This window comes from Mya arenaria, chromosome 2 (genome assembly GCF_026914265.1).
Source record: "Mya arenaria isolate MELC-2E11 chromosome 2, ASM2691426v1".
In the NCBI taxonomy this organism is placed as follows: domain Eukaryota; kingdom Metazoa; phylum Mollusca; class Bivalvia; order Myida; family Myidae; genus Mya; species Mya arenaria.
In genome coordinates, this window is record NC_069123.1 from 22,273,297 (window position 1) to 22,291,396 (window position 18,100).

At 37.3% G+C, this 18,100-nt stretch overlaps 1 long non-coding RNA gene across 2 annotated transcripts; it reads right to left on the bottom strand.

Annotated features, from left to right (window-relative positions):
• Nucleotides 1–316: 316 nt before the first annotated feature.
• Nucleotides 317–17,278, bottom strand: LOC128221966 (uncharacterized). 2 transcript variants are annotated; one of them, XR_008259039.1, is made up of 8 exons: nucleotides 16,958–17,278; nucleotides 15,086–15,148; nucleotides 14,838–14,897; nucleotides 14,382–14,541; nucleotides 12,996–13,053; nucleotides 11,147–11,237; nucleotides 10,481–10,594; nucleotides 317–449 (listed from the first exon to the last, which is right to left on the bottom strand). It is a non-coding gene; the product is annotated as an uncharacterized LOC128221966 (long non-coding RNA). The 2 variants fall into 2 exon arrangements; XR_008259038.1 differs by having other exon boundaries at nucleotides 14,832–14,897.
• Between the last annotated feature and the right edge of the window lie 822 nt (nucleotides 17,279–18,100).

The following is an 18,100-nucleotide window of genomic DNA, read 5'->3' on the forward strand; positions in this document are numbered from 1 at the left end:
AAATCGACGTTTACCAAATACACTATCCGGAAAAACCGATACTGTATATCACTCATAACAACATACGAAAGAGAATGGTTTCTTAAATACCTAAAATAGAACAGATTTAAAATAAAACTCGGACGATGCGGGATGGATTGTCGCCGAAGCAAACCACTTTTCTCTGCAAATGTTGTTATTATATACTGTACATGTATACCTTACAGTACAGGAAGAATAAAGTGAAACTACATTTGTTTTATTCATTTATAATATATAATTATATAAAACGGAAGGCGGGTCACCCGTGCGGTCTTTGATTTTTTCCCCCGGGTAGGACTGACCATCTTGTCACAACGGGCCCAAAACTTGTGACGGGATCGCTCCACGGGATTCAATACTTTGAACCCAATGACCTTTATCCGGATAGTTATGATCTTTATTCTTGGACCGCATTCCGTCAAATTGACCTGCCAAAAAAAAAAAATGTACATATATTGTTACTTTACTGCACAGCCATGACATGATGTGAATTTTATCCAGATTTGTACAGTTTCGATTATTGAATGTTTTATATAATCAAAGCACTGAAAGTGCTGAGGGACGGTACTGCCTAAAGCTGGCAGCAGGAGAGTTACAACTGGTTATATGAATATCATATGTAAGGAAAGAGGAGATTGAATCAGACAGTACATCACTCCTAGTCTGGTATTGTTTTGTAGAAGAAAGTTTCTTAAGTGGGAATTCAGGAAAAAAAGGGCAGGGTGCAAGGTCAGACTGTGATCTTTTGATGTGCATTGAAAGAGCGCTAATGGAGCATTTGCAAGGGTCAATGTTCAAAAGATATTGTGCATGTGTTGTTACTACTCTCAATACCAATACAAATGGTAAGGGTTGCTTTTATCTCAAATAAGTATCACAATTATGTGTCTGTATTATTATATTTTTTTTTTAATTGACATTTTGAATATCAAATATAATTCATAAGTATTGATGGAAGTTCTGTCTAACAAAAGGGCACAGTGGGGAATAGTAATACAGCAAGGAGTCGGGAAAGGGAAGCAGGTCACTGCCTTCTGCTTTTTAGGCCTAGCTTAAGCACGGCAATGTTGAAAAATTGGGTAACAACTAATAGGCTATGACAACAACTATTTTGGCTTTGGTAAGAAGGAAACCACAAAACACGAACACTGAAGTGCATACGGATATAAATTTTATTGATAGGTTGTAAATGTTTTTAATGAATTTCAAAGGAAAAATGTAATCCAAAATAGATTAAAACAATAAAATGTTGAATATGATTTATAAATGGCAGCTTATATAAGAGTATAGCTATTGGAGGTTCTTCATTAGCTGTAGCAGTTAAAATGCTGACAGTGGTGTATGCATATGATGTTGTTATCGTAGCTGGTTAAATTTACATATCAACAGTCAACAACACCTGTTTTAGACCAATGCCTCAACACCAGCAGTTCAATTTCAGAAAAAAAGAACAAGGTATATGTAAAGGAAACATTCCCTTTTGTGCGTTTTTATAGTTGGTCTATGATTTAATAAAAGTTATTATGCAGTATTTTATTTCATAATTTGAATAGGTCTGAAGTTGAGTCCAATTAATATTACTTATAAAGTATGTCTTTATTTCTCCATAATTACCAATATTAAACCAGGGTTTATTAGATCAATTGGGGGTGAACCAAAAGTACCAAAATCAGCAAGTTCAATTTTTCCTTAAAACAGACTGAACCATGCCTGAATGACAAAAATGCAAGGTAAAGCTCTAGGAAACAATGGTGTAATAAGAAGGCTATATCAAAGGATGGATTTCTTTTAAAAGAATTGAAAAAATGTTTACCATTACAATTAACCAGTCTGTAGTGTAATATGAATCTATAATGAACTACTTTGGTAAAATTATAATGTACAGGATATTTGGCTTATCAAAATAACCCCTGTTCTAATAGCAACAACATAAAACCACCACACATACTATTAAATCTGAGGCAAAGTGAAAGTAATGCAATTCATGGAAGATGACGCAGCTGACAGTTATCAAATAACATGAATGACAGGAAGAGTATATCCATTATCACACTCTTTTGAGCAGCATTTGTCATTATTTACGATTGAACAAGAAGAAATTTACATAAAATGAGATAAGCACTGAATCATGAGTGAAGTACAAAATGTAATAATGTAAAAACGATGAATCTAAATGATACACATGAAACGCTATAACATTGTAGCAGAAAGAATATGCAATGAGTGAAAATGATTACAATATATCAACAAAAGCCGTCGTAAGACAGCGCGCTCGACTACGCCGCTTTGACTTAGAATACAATAACGATGTAATAATACCAAGTTTGGTATCTTTATGTCAAACCTAACTAAAATTGTTCGATACATAAGGTGACTTTGATGCTGCCCTCCCACCAGCCCGCTCAAACAATGACGCAAGTCATTTAAATAACTTGATTTCCCATTTTGAAAATGTGGTTAAGAAGGAAATAAAAAAAAAAATCAAGGGCCATAATTTGTATTAAGGCTTAAAATGGAGTTATGTTTCTTGTTGTAAGATGGTCGTAAATAATTTTGAATTTTATTAAGTGCATTTAATGAACGGTATAGAAGTTTTTTATTAAAATCCCAACTTGCCCTTAACTCTTACTTGCCTAAAACTTTAACCTAAGTCAATCAGGGGCCATAACTTGTATTTAGGATATGGAGATATGTAACCTCATTGGGTGATGGTCCTGAACAATTGTGTGAAGTATTAAGTCAATTGAATAAAGGGTATAGAAGTTATTAAACAATATCCCAAACTGCCCTAAAACTTTAACCTAAGTTCCATAGTCAATCAGGGGCCATAATCTTTGTAAAGAATAATATGGAGTTATCTATCCTCATTATGTGATGGCTCTGAACAACTGTGTGAAGTATTAAGTCAATTGAATGAATGGTATTGGAGTTTTCAGTGAAAATCCCAACTTGCCCTAAAACTTTAACCTGGCCTTAAAACTTTTACCTAAGTCAATCAGGGGCCATAACTTGTATTAAGAAAATGGAGTTATGTAACCTCATTGTGTGATGGTCCTGAACAACTGTGTGAAGTATTAAGTCAATTGAACAAAGGATATAGAAGTTATTAATTAATATTCCAACTTGCCCTAAAACTTTAACCTAAGTTCCATAGTCAATCAGGGGTCATAATCTGTTTAAAGAATAATACGGTGTTAACTAACCTCATCCTGTGATGGCCCTGAACAACTTCATGAAGTATTAAGTCAATTGAATGTAGGGTATTGGACTTAAATTAAAACAACTCCAATCAATAATTCAAAATGATAATTCAAAATGATAAAGTAACGGTTGAATTAATAGTGTTGCTATACAGTGATAAATGTTGAGACCAGGGCCAGTATTCAGTATTGATCTTAGCCTTATCCTTGTAATCGAAATAAGACTTTTGGATGAACAAGCCCGAATTCTTATGCTATTGCATGGAATCATATTTTTGAACAAGCCGTGCTATATAAAATTCAGAATTTGAGCAAGCCCGGAAGTCATTTTACCAGTGCAGAGCTTGTGGGCTGGTGCTAATTTCGACCACTGGCTTCACTTATAATAATCTTCAATCAAAGTTGCTTAATAAATACAGCCCCCAGTGAGGGCTTTACCGAGTCATTGATACACAAAAACATCTAACATTGTTTTGCACAATATCAGTTTTGATAAGAAGAAAGTATTACTCTATTTATTAGTCATGTTTAAAGGAGGAACTTTCAATGTCAGGGGTGTTAAATATTCATTCATACAGACTTCAGAGTCTTCTTAATATGGTATTGTGTAAACACCTAGTTATTATATTAGTCAGGCAGGTCGAGGTGCATTGTTGCTTTTGTGAGCACTTTTTCAGTCAAAGAAGCATAGTTCGTAACTTACTGTCAATCATATTATAGCATTTAACTAAAATTTAGTCTACTTTCAGTACAAGGTACAATGGTATGTGATCAGAGTAGTATGACTCTAGAGTGCCGTAAGATCTTAAAACAAGTTTAATCCAAGTTTGTGTATATATGGTATTAATATGAGCCATAATCAGTTGTAACTGAATCTATTAACTGGCGTAGATTGAAATTGGTATGATATAAGTGTGCAATAGAAGCCCTTTCTTTTTGAGCATAATTGAAATCTCCCAATAAAGCGATCTTGACCTGTAATAGCTTTTTTGAGTTCTTGGAAAAGAACTGAATTATTTGAAAGTGCACACTCGATACTTGCAACACCATGAAATTTTAGCATTTGCAATAAAAACAGTTAATACACAAATCAAACCTAAATAATTTGTTTCTGGCCCCTGTGTTAGAGTCAGTCGCATTCATAGTCCTTGTTTTGTTCTGTGACAGCGTGTGTAGGACTCCTGTCAATATGAAGAATTTTAACTGAACCGTGAACGAAAATAATAACAGCAACAAAACTTCTAATTTCCTACAAAGTAAGATATCTGTAGTTTAATCACTGACCGAACTAATTTTTCAACTGTATGTGGTCCTACATATTATTTTCAAAATATCAGAAAAAGATACCAAAATAAAGAACAAACTAAATTCGTTCGAAAACTCTATTGTAAGGAGTCACTCACCGAAACTTGCCGGCTGATGATTGGAACGATGTGAATTCATACATCATTTGAAACATATCAATCAAATTCCTTGAATACTAAAAGGCAGACCTAAGGGCTGAACAATGGATATAAAGAAAAAGGCTGACCAAAAAATGAATGAAAATATTTTGATATTTTTTTTAAGTTATATGGGTCGCCGAGTTTTGAAATTTATTTAATGTACGTGGTATGGTCTAGATCTAGATTGATACTTCTATATCTACAAATGATTACAAAGTCATCCATCTTTAACTAAACGCTCTTATAAATTATACAAATATTTATAATAAATCAGGTATAATACATTCAATAGTACAAGGAAATCAAAATAACCCATTAAAATTAATTCAACAGAAATAATTCAATTTTCTGACCAGCGTTTTCCCTCTTCATTTATATATGGTCAGCTCTCGGGTCAGCCTTTTAGCACTAGACAACGCGCACCTGCTAAGATAGTTCCAAATGGCGATGTTTTGTTGAAAGAAGCCGATCTGAATAAGTTTTTCATGAAACACTAGTGTCATAAGAGAAAGGTATAACCTACCAACAATTCATGTGTAACCATTGTGTTTTTATTTAACAATGCACTGTTAAATATTGTGGAATTACAGTCGAAGAATATATTTTACAATATGAATCAGCCGCCTTTGGGCGCTACTTGACTCGCGTACTTATGAATAGCGGACAAAAGGTCTATTTTATTTGGCCGTGCACTTCCGATTAAAACTGGTTCCTGGACGCTTCTGTTTGAGGTATGAAGCAGGGGACCAAATGATGCATGCCTGTCGAAAAGTAGCATGATACTAGTGTCATAAGAGAAAGGTATAACCTACAAGCAATTCATGTGTAACCATTGTGTTTTTATTTAACAATGCACTGTGAATATTGTGGAGTTACAGTCGAAGAATATATTTTACAATATGAATCAGCCGCCTTTGGGCGCTACTTGACTCGCGTACTTATGAATAGCGGACAAAAGGTTTATTATATTTGGCCGTGCACTTCCGTTTAAAACTGGTTCCTGGACGCTTCTGTTTGAGGTATGAAGCCGGGGACCAAATGATGCATGCCTGTCGAAAAGTAGCATGATACCTATGAACGGCACTGCTTCGCAGTACCGTCCAATAAAACCGGTAACATGTGTTTGTTACTCTAATGGTGGGTTGAGCCATAAGGAATTATTTAAAAGACTATATTAATCATATTTCTCTTGTTCATGAAGCAATGATTATTGCTGCATCTTCCAGTCGAGTAATACCATGAATGACCAGTGTAGAGAGGAAGATCCTGACAATACCAGAAACATGAACCTTGATTTAAGCAGCTGCTCTGATCAAAGGGAGACTACTCCTTTTAGTATCAGACCATTAAGCGATCAAAACATGCGTGACGGTGTTATCTCCCTTGATGACCCGAACATTCCACCCCAACCTAACCGAAGCCCAGTTACCCAGTTGCAGAACCCATCAGAGTCACGAAATGTCAATAAGGATCCGAGTTTTGGTACCCACCTCCCAGAGAGAGCCAACACCACATATCATAACCCGTCCCCTGACCTAGAGATAGACTTTCCTAAAGGAATCACTATGATAGAGGTGACACAGCATGTAGAGTTGCCTACCCTTACAGGGCAAGGGGAGATAACCCCCAAAACAGAGGCAACAACCCTGAACAGCCTGACCCACATTTTAGAGTAAAACCCCCAAGATATGACGGGAAAGATGACGTATATGAGTACCTCAATTCCTTTGAAATATGCAGTCAAATAAATGGTTGGTCACCATATTTACAAGGACTGTACCTAGCTAGCAGCCTAACAGGCAGTACTAGAGGGATTCTGACTGAACTCCAGAGAAATGAAAGAACAGGCATTAATGTCCTTACACAGAAACTGAGAGAAAGATATGGAACTGTTAACCAGAAAGAAGTTTTCAGAGCTAAGCTAAGGGGACGAGCCAGAAAAGTAGGAGAAAGTATTTCAGACCTTGCCCAAGACATCAAAAAGATGACAATCTTAGCTTATCCAAATGCACACATTGAGTTTCTGGAGACCATTGCCAAAAACCACTTCATTGATTCATTCAATGAGCAAGAGATGAGATTGAAACTGAGAGAAGCCGACCCAAAAACACTTTCCCAAGCAGAGCAAATGGCAACAAGACTAGAGGCCTATAAAATAGCAGACAAGCAAAGATACGAGACAATCCCAGTAACAGCTGGACTTAGGACACATGACCAGAGAAATTCTGAGGGCCAGTATCCACAAAACTGTAACACAAACAGTACCCGTCAATACTCCTCGACAAACCCTACCACTGAAAATAAAGTAGGGGAGGAAAACCTCAAAACTTTAAATAATACAATAGAGCAACTGACCAAAGCCCTGAATAACTTTACACAACAGAATCAGAACTCCCGACCAATTAACAACTAAGAGCAAGTTACCAGAACCAGCCCTAGATACCCAGACAGGCCAAATGCTTGGCAAGGTCCTCTGAGAAAGATCTACCTAAGAAATGACTACAATAATAGGTCACAGAGACCAATACCAAATGGTAATTACTACTCAAACACGCCAAACAACAACATATGTTTCTCAGACTACCAAAGTCAGAACCAAAACAGTTCGGGAAACTTCAACAGTCTTCTTGGAGGTCCATAAGGAGACCACAGCCACTCACATGGAACAGGGACCAAACTCAGTAAGAAACGTATCTGGAAAATCAATACATGAGGGGTTATTTCTCCCAATACAAATACAATCCCAAAACATAAAAGCTTTGATAGACGCTGGATCCAATATTACTCTTCTCCGCAAAAATAGCTTCGATTCATGGGCAGAAAGCGAAAAGCCCTTAATTCAACCTACCTCTGACATATTATTGGGTATCACTGGAAACACAGCTAGGTTTCATGAAAAAATTGAAGTGGAGGTACAAATAGGAAAACAGAAGATTTTATACTCATTATTTCTTGCCGATATAGCCAATGAATGCATCATTGGTAGAGATTTCATGCTGTCCCATAACTGTGACATAATACTTAGTGAAGGTCTTTAGAATGAATAAGGAGGAGTTCGTTTGCCATACAAATGAATTACACATAAGCCCCTGCCGTTTTGCTATAACAGAAGACATAGAAATACCCCCTGACAGTGAAATGGTTATTACCGGAAGAACTCTCGACACATTTACTTTAGGTACTCTAGGTGTCACAGAAATGCACCCACCCTTCATAGAAAAGCACAGTGTTGTGCTCTCCAAAGCACTTGTCAAGCCTGAAAACGATCTTATTCCTTTACAGATAGCCAATTTTGAGTCTGTTCCTGTCACCTTAAGAAAAGACACTGTCATAGCTGTATTAGATCCTTTGACAGATTTGAAATTTAAATAGATAAATATTCAACCAGTGAACAGAGTAAGCCTAAACATGGATGAGAATTGGGTGCCAAGCACTAAACCACAAACTACATCTTGTTCCCTACCAGATCACCTCACAGAGTTAATAGAAAGAAGTACCAGAAACATGACAGAATCTGAAGCCAAACAGATTACTAACGTACTTGTAGAATACCATGATGTATTTTGCTCCTGAGATGAGGACATGGGCCATACTGATTTAGTAGAGTTTAAAATAGACACGGGCGACAATAAACCTGTACGCACCCCTGCATATCGACTACCATTAGCGAAAAAGGAGTTAGCCGAACAGGCTATTTTTAGATAAAGATTTAATAGAGCCCTCGCAAAGCCCATGGCTGTCACCTGTCGTAGATGTGCCAAAATCTGACAAAAAGTCTGTTAGACTATGTATTGATTTCAGGAAAGTAAATGCCAAAGTAAAATATGATGCTCATCCTCTGCCAAGGATAGATCAGTCACTTGAATCTTTGTCTGGGAACAAGTATTTCTCTTCGATGGACTGCAGATCTGCGTACCATCAAATTTCAGTAGCGAAGGAGGACCGACCAGTAACAGCCTTTAGCATAGGGGGTGAAACGTACCAGTGGAAAGATATGCCGTTTGGTATGGCCACTTGCCCAGCAGTTTTTGAAAGGCTTATTGAAAAAGTTTAACCTACAAAATATGTCTTGTCTACCTGGATGATCTTTGTTTCTCCAAAACATTTCATGAACACCTTGCCAGTCTGAAAGTAATGTTCCAAAGATTAAGAGAAGCAAACTTAAAGCTATGTCCAAAGAAATGCCATCTTTTCCAAACAAAGTTAAGTTTCCTAGGACATCAAATTAGTGAATTTGGAATTGAGGCTTGCCCAATGAAAACTGGGAAGATCCGTTCCTGGCCCAGACCTGAAAATGTCAGACAACTGAGATCATTTCTAGACTTATGCAGTTATTATCGTAAAATGGTCCCACATTTTGCCACAATTGCCAAACCATTGCACACACTGACCGAGACATGGGATGACTATGCAGAAGCTTCCTTTACTGAACTGAAACAAAAACTAAGCTCAGCTCCAATTCTTGCTTTTCTCATTGAAACCTTACCATTCATATTAGATACTGATGCGTCGAATGTAGCAGCTGGTGCAGTTTTGAGCCAGATCCAAGAAGGACAAGAGAAGGTTATTAGCTACTTTTCACGATGCTTCTCCAACACAGAATTTTTTTTATTGCACCACCCGAAAATAATTGTATGCAATAATATTGGCCATCAAGAATTACCACCATTTTCTCTATGGCCATACGTTCACAATCCGCACTGACCATGGTAGTTTAAAATGGATCATGAACTTCAGAAATTGCGAGGGTCAGTTAGCTAGGTGGCTAGAAGTGCTAGCCAACTACAACTTCAACATTGAACACAGAGCCGGTAGGGTGCATAACAATTGTGATGCCTTGTCAAGAAGACCATGCAAAGAAACAGACTGCCAACACTGTGAGAGAACAGAGAGGAAATACCAGGAAAACGGCACTGCATTGGTACGCACAATCACAACCCAACCTAATTCCCAAACAAATGAAGAGTAGGAATTGTCCGCAGTGGAAAGACTAGAGAACATGGCTGAAGAACAAAGGAAAGATGACATATTGAGGGATGTAATTTCCTGGGTAGAGAGTGGAAACAAACCAGAATGGCAGGATATTTCTAAGAAAGGGCAAAACATCAAACATTACTGGCACAACTTTGACTTACTAGAAATAGAAAATGAGAAACTCCTTCAAAAAATTCCCAATGAAAAACATGTTTTGATAAGGTTGATTGTGGTCCCAGAAAGTCTTAGAAAATGTGTTTTAGAACAACCTCATAGTTCACAGTCAGCTGGACATTTAGGATACAAAAAGTCCTATCACCGAATAAAATAGATTTCATTGGTATGGGATGTAGAGATATTGAAAAATGGTGTATGACTTGCGACACATGTGCTTGCAGAAAACAACCCCAAAGAAAAGCCAAAGGCCCATTGCAATTATACCAAGTAGGTCAAATTATGGAAAGAATAGCCATTGATATCCAGGGCCCGTACCCTGTCTCGAACCGACAAAAAGGTACATACTAGTGGTTTGTGACTATAATTCAAAATGGATACAAGCCATACCACTGAAACAAATAGATGCCAAATATGTGGCACAGAAATAGATTGATAAATTCATCAGTATTTTTGGTACTCCCCTAGAATTATTCTCAGACAGAGGGTCAAACTTCGAGTCAGAACTTTTCAAGGAAATGTGTGACCTTTTAGGAATACATAAAACACGAACAACAGTTGGACGCCCAAGTTCAGATGGCCTAGTCGAAAGAATCAACCGGGTGATACAGAACATGTTATCAGCATTTGTACAGAAGGACCAGCGTGACTGGTGTACCCATTTACCTTTACTTGTGATGGCCTACAACTCAAGTCTACACAGCAGCACTGGTTTCACCCCGTCACTGATGATGTTTGGTCGGGAGATGAATTTGCCTATCGACCTTGCCCTGGGGAAACCTGTAAATGAAAAATCACATTTTACAACAACATATGTTCTTGAACTAGAAGACACTCTAACTGAGATACATGACATAGCACGAACGAATTTAGGGAATTCAGCCGTGAACATGAAAACAAATTATGACAAAGGAAAATTCCATACCAATTATGAAATTGGTGAGCCAGTGTGGTACTACAATACAAAACGGAAAAAGGGATGTAGTACCAAAGTCCCAAACTCCAAAACTACTGGACAGGACCATACATCGTGACAAAGAAATGGGGAGATGTTCTATATGGTATTCAATTGAAACAGAGTTCTCCCAGACTTGTTGTTCATCACGACAAACTAAAACACTATCGGGATGATGATTATGCTAACTGGCTTCAAGCCTAGTCCAAGAACAACAACAACTGATACTATTTTATAACTAGGCCAAAGAAGAAAAACTGTTGTACTAGTGTACCATGTATTATTGTATCGATGTTGTGCTGTTTTTTTTATCTGTAGTATAAAAATAAATACAAGCTGATTGACGTGTTGCTACATCCATGATCCCAGGTTGTTACCTTTAACCATAAAATTTGTTGATGAATCAGCTCCAGACTCAGAATCCATGAATGTATCTCCATTAATTTGGCAAGCCCATTTTCAGTTTTTCTGAAAAAGAGAAAAAAATATATATACAAATCACTTTCACATATTATTGTGCATATCTTCAAGGACAAAATACTTCACATGCTTAAATTTGATATTATTCAGGCTAGACAGTGGCAGTGTACCCTGTGCCCACACATTGATAAAGGGTTTACCAAGAAGGCCAACGCCCAAAGGCACGTACAGACGACACATCTAAATTTTAGATATAAATGCATGAGATGTCAAGCCATTATAAACAGAAAAGAGGACCACAGGTGCCCTCAGAGAGGGAGATTGGAAGATGTCATCCTATTTAGCTCAATATCGAACATTGAAGGTAGTGCAGCCGAGAAAGCTCTGAAACAATTGGATATGAACGACTTTTTAACAACAAGAATTAAACAGAAAGCAGAAAATTCAAAGGAAAGGAAATCTTACACCGTCAAAAGTCAAATTAACATAGTAAACCAGACATCTCAAACCAAAGAATCAAAACAGGATTAACAAACAAATATTAAATATATTAAATCTAACCACCAGAAATCAGAAACCAAAGAACCAAAGATGGAAACCCAAATAAAAGCTACAACCAAAGAATCAAAATCAGATGCTATGACTAAACTTCCCCTTAAAGAGCATAATTCAAACAACAAAACCAAACTCCAATCAAAAGATTCAAAAACGGAGGCCAAACCAAAACCCCAAGAAAAACAAAATCTCACAGTGAAAGCATGCTGGCACAACTTCATGACGATTTATACCTATCAGAAGATAGTGAGGGTGACTATTTTGATAAGATGTGGGACCTGAACACTTTCGAAAACATAGAGCTAGATTTTAATTTCACTGAAGATGAAGAAAACAAAAGCAAAGAAAATCACGATGACAAGGGTGATAAACACAAAACAGTACAACTTAAGACGTTAAACAACCAACAACAAAACAAAATCTCCACAGAAATAGAGCATTAACCAAAATTCAAAAGCCTAATCCCAGAAACAGAAAAGACCGCAGGCCATAATGAGGTAGCCCCCACAACGTTCACCAAAATTCCGAAACTGGCAACAAAAGAAATACACTGCAACAATAATGAACAAACTTCTCTCATGACCTCCCCGCTGGTTGCAGTAGACAGAAGAATAGTTATAAACCAAGAGCTAACTCAAATTACTAAACCAGAAAATAGCTAATGAATAAAAAAAAATTGATAAGATAACAAAAAGGAACGCCTCTACAGACATAGTGACTCCAATCATTTCAAATCTGGACAAGCGCAGAAAAGTAGTGAATTACTCTGACATTTTCGTAACACCTGAAGACATCCCTGATGAAATAGCAACTTTTGAAATTGAACCCACAATTGACAACGACACATTTAGCCATGACGCTTTAAAGGACAAGTTGTTCACAATCAATCAGCAAAACCAGAGCAAAATCATTCTAAACATTGGAGGTCGAATATATAATACTTCTAAACACACACTACAAAATGACCCCTATTCCATACTGAGCCACATATCACGAGATCACGAAGGAGGCGACATATTCATTGACAGATGCCCAAATTTTTTCTCAACCATTTTAAACTACCTTAGAAATGGTGCTTCCATACAGTTATCACTGCTGCCAAACACACTGGAAGATCTTTTGGAAATGAAACAATGTTCTACCATCTGAAAGAATTAACCAAGAATATTGAGTACAAAGAAAAAATCCTAAAACATAAGTAATATCCCAGTTTCACATAATAAACAAAAACAAAATCTATTGCCAAAGTACCTGAGAGCTGATGATGCCCATGAACGCCTCCATTACGAAGAAAACGTACAACAACGACCTGAAGACAACGACAACACATTAATGACATTCAAATTAATAATTATTTTACCTTATAGATTTTATTAATCTTATTATTAAATTGGACTGTTAAGAATCTTTCAATAATTGCTTACAATTACATTGTTTATATTAAGAATATTTTCTGGGTTGACTAGAGTATATCTTAAATTTTCACTCATTGAAATATAGCACCAAGTATCAAATATGTTAAGCATTCAATAGCTCCGCCTACCGGCGATGTTTTGGTAATTGGATGACACCGCCCAATTATCGGATTAGGAGATTACCAAATTTTATGAATGGCTAATTGCGACGTCTTGACTAATGGGGCAGTGGCCAAATACTCGCTGATTGACAGATTTACAATGTGTTATAATTTCGGCGAAGTCAATGTCGCTTTGATGATACAAATGGGCGAAGTCTGGGAATTTTAGGCGACCACTTCGCCCAAGTCGCCCCCTCGCGAGAGCCCTGAGCATGTACACTTTTGGTTGTATTAATGTAGCTTGCCACACTGGCCTGGTTTTGACCTAAATTGTTAGGTTGGGGGGAATATTAGGTCACTTTCCTTTTCCTTTCTGGTACAATAAGAATATTATTTTGTCTAAATATTGTTGTTGTTGTTGTTTGCAATTTAAGAGCATCACTAAGTGTAGTTGGTCCATTTATTAACCTAGTATAGTAAATAGGTAGAAAACATTTTATGGGGTTTATAAACTATATTGATTTATAAATCTGAAGTACATTTATTCTTCGGAGATGTTGCTGGGGCTATGTGTTTTATACGGGGCGTTTGGGGCTGATAATTGGGTTCGATAAGAGGTTTTGGATTGACCTACAGAGACATTTTGTTTATTTTAGTGCTGGGATTGGGCCTTCCTCTTTTATACATGATTATAATTGCTAGCTATCCACATGTAAGTTCCTCAGAGTGTGGTTTCTTTTGGATCAGAGATTGGAGGTCTTACATTTTTTTTGAGATATTTGGTACTTTTGGTACCCCCCTATTTTATAGTTCATTAGAGACCGGTGGGCTAGGAGCAGTCACCTCCTAGTTCTCCTTATGTAATAGGTTCTCGACCATTTTAGGTAAATATAGGGCCCGGCAGGTCTCTTTATTATATTAGGCGCCTGGGGTAGATGCCGCCCCCCCCCTCGTTGAAGTTGTTGCCCCTAGGACTAGTTATAGTTAGTGTTTGGTAGATCTAAGATTTGTCACAAGATGTTAATCGAGTCATGACTAGTTGTGTAAGTTGAACTCCCATGCAAGTTTTGTGTGCCACTAAATTTCGTTTATGTTGGTTTCTTGCATCCAGGTCACCGCACCTGTTTAGTTGTTATGCATCCGCCATTTAATTTGGTTTCTTGCTTTGGCTCTGTACACCAACTGCATCCGCCACTTTTGTTGAGGATTCCTGGTCAGACGTGTGTCATCCACCCGGACAAAATCCTCTTACTAATTACATCTCTGTATGGTTTCGGCACCCTGGTAGATAGATACGAGATATTATGGAATTATTTGTAAAGGCATCATAACAATCATGTAGCTTGGGCTGACATTGTCCCCTCAGTCTGAGACTCATGTTGTCATTACTATTTTATACGAAGCATTTTTGTGGGATGGGAATTCCCCACCGATATTATACTATGAGTAGATAGCCCCACGGTTTTAAGGATACAGATTGGACCGTTATCAAGCTCTTTTTGTATGACTAAATTTTATATGTGCACCGATACGTTAATACAGTTTTAATGAGAGTATTTACCGATACTTACACATACCTGACTCCTGCTTCTGTACTGATGGCAACGAACAAGGCAATACCCCTTTTCTAGCAGATACTGTAAATATGCCTATTATAAATAATGATGTAAATAATGCAGTATTCTTCTAGGTATTCAATGAGCACATTTAAAATTTCAGTCAACTGAAATATGTAATATTGTAAATAGATTAATCACCTTGTTCTATATTATGTTACATATTAATTTCATAGAGTGCATGCATATTGTATAATTTATGATAGTACTTGTCATGGAAATCTTCCCGGCCGGGGCTCCATGGAAAGACTGGATAGAGCAAATGTATATGTCTGAAATTGTTGAATAATTATCATTAATGAGATATCATGTTTTGCAAATATTGATGACAAACGTTATCCCATTATAACTAACATTAGGTATTTATAAATGCAAATATGTATATAGCATGATAATGCAAATTCATCATTAAAATGTGTATGTTCAGAATGAAGTGTAGTTGGACTTTAGCGTTGATTTGCTCTGTTAGTTAATTTAAAGTTGAAAGTTGTTAAAACAAGAGCTGTCACAGTATGCGATGAATGCCCCCGAATGTGATATTGACCTATGAACAAGGTCAGTACATGAAAAGTTGATCTTGCCTTTACGTGTCAAATACATATGGCAAGTTATTTTAAATTGCCTCTGAACATAAAAAAAACATATTTGACAACCTATACTCTATGTCCTTATATGCAGCATTCCATTGTGAATAAACACTAAGTATGACCTTGACCTTAGAGATAGGGAAACGGGTCTTGCACGCGACACGTCGTCTTGGTATGTCAAACACATGTGGCAAGTCATTTTAAAATCTGTCCATACAAGAAAAAGTTACAGCCTGGACACGACAACCTATACTCTATGTCCTTATATGCAGCATTCCATTGTGAATAAACACTAAGTGTGACCTTGACCTTAGAGATAGGGAAACGGGTCTTGCACGCGACACGTCGTCTTGGTATGTCGAACACATGTGGCAAGTCATTTTAAAATCTGTCGATACAAGGGAAAGTTACAGCCCTGACACGACAACATATACTCTATGTCCTTATAAGCAGCACTCCATTGTGAATAAACACCTAAGTGTGACCTTGACCTTAGAGGTAGGGACACGGGTCTTGCACATGACACGTTGTCTTGGTATGTGGAACACATGTGGCAAGTTATTTTAAAATCCGTCCATACAACGGAAAGTTACACCCCGGACACGATAACCTATACTCTTTGTCCTTATAAGCAGCAATCCATTGTGAATAAACACCTTAGTGTGACCTTGACCTTAGAGGTACGGACACGGGTCTTGCATGCGACACATGGTCTTGGTATGTCGAACACATGTGGCAAGTTATTTTAAAATCTGTCCATACAAGGGAAAGTTACAGCCCGGACACGACAACCTATACTCTATGTCCTTTTATGCAGCACTCCATTGTGAATAAACACTAAGTGTGACCTTGACCTTAGAGGTAGGGAAACGGGTCTTGCACGCGACACGTCGTCTTGGTATGTCGAACACATGTGGCAAGTTATTTTAAAATCTGTCCATACAAGGGAAAGTTACAGCCCGGACACGAGTTATTGAGCCGGACACACGGACGGACGGAAGGACGGGCGGACGGACGGAAGGACGGATGGACGGACGGACAGACGGTGCGATTTTATTGTGCCCACCTTCGGGGGCATAAAAAGAGGTCAGACATTGATCAATTACAATATAGTAATGATATTGATTCACGAAGTAGAAGTTTATGTAAACAGTATGACGAGTAGTCCCCCTTTATTAGTCCACCTAAATGGCCATCAACGAGTCTTTTGACGATTTCTTTACTTTAGCAGACTCGTGACGTCCACCATCCCAGCAAAAAGTAGCGAACGGTCCTTGCGCAGAGATTCCTCGCGGCCACAATTTTGAAATTATCTTTGTTATAAATTCAAATTTCTACGAAAATACTATTGTCTACTATTAAACACAGTTATTCATCTCAGTATGCCAAATAACATGTTCAGATAGCATAAAACACTTACATGTGTCGTTTGTTTATCAAGTATCCCGATATCTGTAAATTTATTACCAATTAGCTATAACGTTATAAGCTTACCTTTTCATACTCATTCTGGGTCCGAATGCCTTTTCGGGGAGGGTGCAATGTTAGGCAGCGCTCGTCATGTTGTCTTAATCAAATCGTATTATACATGTACACATGTACTATGTTTATATTTGTGTCTAAAAATAACAATCTTCTCCGGCCCATATCCAATATTCTCTAAAATCCCCTTTAGCCAGTTTACAAAGGTTATCAGTTAGTTCTAAATATCGTAGAACTAAGTACAGTATTTCCTACTTCAGGATAAGTCCGTAGTTCTCGGTCAAACAAATAAAATCACCTTTTAATCATCACACCTTTCCCACCTAGAGTTTAGCCTATCAAGCGCCATTTTCTATGCTCGGGATTCCCCGTTAAAACCGAGAATTGCCGAAGTGGTAATCGGTAATGTCCGCGTATGACGGAAATGGCTGTGCTCGATTCTTTTCTCCGATGTATGTCATCTTATTGATGAGGTCACCGGAGCCTCTACTTTTTGTATATAATTTCCCCCAAATTCGGGGACGCTTTGTTAATCTTCCTAAAATCTTGTAACCACCCTTCTATTTACAATCCTCGAAAACCTCATTCCCCGGATCATCCGGACATGAACCACTTAGTAAGCGAGGTAACGGTTACAATGAGATCTATACCATAACTTATATTATACTAAATATCCGGAGAAATACCTTTATATTATTCTGTACCATCCTGACTATAAAACAGATCCCCTTATCTTAAGGCTTATTCCTGGATTCTGGGGCTCGGAGATGATACTCATACGATATGATATGTACTCAGCAAACACATGACGTTGGATCAACGTCGGATATAGGTCGCAATTAGACATCGAACCGACGTTGTGATTTGGTTATTGTTTGTAATAAGTTGCATTTTTCAAGTTAATACATGATATACACATGATATATCAAGAAGTTGCTCGAAAAATCATGATACTGTTGCAAATAAATACTAAAATTCGATCATGTTATAATTCAAGTGTTTCTGTCATTGGAATTTTTGCATGGTGTCGCATGTTTATAGACTTTTTTTCTTTCTTTTTTTTGTTGTTGTTAAAATTCAAAATAAGCAGAAATAAGTATATCGATATCTTCTAATCATGTCACTTAGATAATTCCGAAAAAAATGCCTGTTTAA